General features: G+C 42.4%; 1 non-coding gene across 1 annotated transcript; it reads right to left on the reverse strand.

Annotated features, from left to right (window-relative positions):
- Positions 1-433: 433 nt before the first annotated feature.
- LOC112732079 (small nucleolar RNA R71) lies at positions 434-537 on the reverse strand. The gene has a single exon (XR_003167818.1). It is a non-coding gene; the product is annotated as a small nucleolar RNA R71 (small nucleolar RNA).
- Positions 538-3,007: the final 2,470 nt, after the last annotated feature.

The following is a 3,007-nucleotide window of genomic DNA, read 5'->3' on the forward strand; positions in this document are numbered from 1 at the left end:
CCTTGCAGAACTTTTCAAAAAAGAAGAAGACATGGCCGAACCCAACAACAATGGTGGAGATGCAAGAAAGATGATTAGTGACTTTGTTGCACCATCTTCTGACTTCTATGGAAGAAGCATCTCAATTCCTTCAATTGGAGCAAATAACTTTGAGCTTAAGCCTCAATTAGTTTCTCTAATACAGCAGAATTGCAAGTTTCATGGACTTTCATTGGAAGATCCTCATCAGTTTTTAGCTGAATTCTTGCAAATTTGTGACACTGTTAAGACCAATGGGGTTAATCCTGAGGTCTACAGACTTATGCTTTTCCCTTTTGCTGTAAGAGACAGAGCTAGGACATGGTTGGACTCACAACCTAAAGAAAGCCTGAACTCTTAGGAAAAGTTGGTCAATGCTTTCTTGGCCAAATTCTTTCCACCTCAAAAATTGAGTAAGCTTAGAGTGGAAGTCCAAACCTTCAAACAAAAGGAAGGTGAATCCCTCTATGAAGCATGGGAAAGATACAAGCAGTTGATCAGAAGGTGTCATTCTGGCATGCTTTCAGAATGGAGCATCATATGTATATTCTATGATGGTCTATCTGAATTGTCAAAGTTGTCATTGGAAAACTCTGCTGGTGGATCTCTTCATCTGAAGAAGATGCCTGAGGAAGCCCAGGAACTCATTGAAATGGTTGCAAATAACCAGTTCATGTACACTTCTGAAAGGAATCCTGTGAATAATGGGACAACTCAGAAGAAAGGAGTTCTTGAGGTTGATACTCTGAATGCCATATTGGCTCAGAACAAAATATTGACTCAGCAAGTCAATATGATTTCTCAGAGTCTGACTGGAATGCAAGCTGCATCCGGCAGTACTAAAGAAGCCTCCTCTGAAGAAGAAGCTTATGATCCTGAGAATTCTGGAATGGAAGAAGTGAATTACATGGGAGAATCCTATGTAAATACTTACAATCCTTCATGGAGGAATCATCCTAATCTCTCATGGAAGGATCAATAGAAGCCTAATCAAGGCTTCAATAATAATAATGGTGGAAGAACACGGTTTGGCAATAGCAAACCTTTCCCATCATCTTCTCAGCAACAGACAGAGAATTCTAAGCAGAGCATCTCTGACTTAGCAACCATAATCTCTAATCTAAGTAAGACCACTCAAAGTTTCATGACTGAAACAAGGTCCTCCATTAGAAATTTGGAGGCACATGTGGGTCAGCTGAGTAAAAGAGTTAATGAACTCCCTCCTAGTACTCTCCCAAGCAATACAGAAGAGAATCCAAAGAGAGAGTGCAAGGCCATCAACATACCCCACACGGCCGAACCTGGAGAGGAGAAAGAGGCAGTGATTTCCAGTGAGAAAGACCTCAATGGATGTCCACTGGCCACTAGGAAGTTCCCTCATGAGGAATCAAAAGAATCTGAGGCTCATACAGAGACCATAGAGATTCCACTGAACTTACTATTGCCATTCATGAGCTCTGATGAGTATTCTTCCTCTGAAGAGGATGAAGACATTGTTGAAGAACAAGTTGCTCTGTATCTAGGAGCAATCATGAAGCTGAATGCCAAGCTATTTGGTAATGAGACCTGGGAGGATGAACCTCCATTGCTCATCAATGAACTGAATGATCTGGTTCAACTGAAATTACCTCAGAAGAAACAGGATCCTGAAAAGTTCTTAATACCTTGTACCATAGGCACCATGACCTTTGAGAAGGCTCTATGTGACCTGGGGTCAAGTATAAACATCATGCCCCTCTCTGTAATGGAGAAACTAGGGATCTTTGAGGTGCAAGCTGCAAGAATCTCACTAGAGATGGCAGACAATTCAAGGAAACAGGCTTATGGACTTGTAAAGGATGTCTTAGTGAAGGTTGAAGGCTTTTACATCCCTGTAGACTTCGTAATCCTAGACACTGGGAAGGATGAAGATGAATCCATCATCCTTGGAAGACCCTTCTTAGACACACCAAAAGCTGTGATTGATGTGTACAGAGGAGAGTTAGTCCTTCAATTGAATGAGGACTACCTTGTGTTTAAGGCTCAAGGATCTTCTTCTGTAACCATGGAGAGGAAGCATGAAAAGCTTCTCTCAATACAGAGTCAAACAGAGCCCCCACATTCAACTTCTAATTTTGGTGTTGGGAGGTCAACACTAAGCTCTGAATATCTGTTGAGACTCTCCGAGCTCACTGTCAAGCTATTGACATTAAAGAAGCGCTTATTGGGAGGCAACCCAATGTTATTTAATTATATTTCTATATATATATTCTATTGTTATTTTATGTTTTCTTTAGGTTGATGATTATGTGAAGTCACAAAAACAACTACAAAATTAAAGCGGACTCAAAAACAGCATGAAAAATAGAACACCTTGGAGGACAGGCTTACTGGCATTTAAACGCCAGTAAGGATAGCAGAATGGGCGTTTAACTCCCAGCCTGGCAGCATTCTGGGCGTTTAACGCCAGAAAAGGGTGTCTGGCATTTGGCTGGCATTAAACGCCAGAAATGGCAGACAGACTGGCGTTTAACGCCAGAAAGGGGTAGCAGACTGGCGTTTAACGCCAGGAAAGGTAGCAGAGCTGGCGTTAAACGCCAGATTTGGCACACTGAGGGCGTTTAAACGCTAGAATGGTGCAGGGACTTAATTTCTTTGACACCTCAGGATCTGTAGACCCCACAGGATCCCCACCTACCCCTCCCTCTTCTTCTCTCATCTTCACACCTTTCCATAACATTCTTCCCCATACACCCTTGACCAATCACCTCAATACCTCTTTCCCAAACACCCTCACCTATCAAATCTTACCCTCTTCTCCATACTCTCTTCACCACTCACATCTATCCATCATAAACCCCACCTACCTCACCATTCAAATTCAAACCATTTCTCTCCCAAACCCAACCCCTCATACACAGCTACCCTCTCTCCCTTACCCTATAAATAACCCTCCTCACTACCTTCATTTTCACACATCTTACACACTTAAACCCCCTTGGCCGAACCC

Source organism: Arachis hypogaea, chromosome 12 (assembly GCF_003086295.3).
Source record: "Arachis hypogaea cultivar Tifrunner chromosome 12, arahy.Tifrunner.gnm2.J5K5, whole genome shotgun sequence".
NCBI lineage: Eukaryota > Viridiplantae > Streptophyta > Magnoliopsida > Fabales > Fabaceae > Arachis > Arachis hypogaea.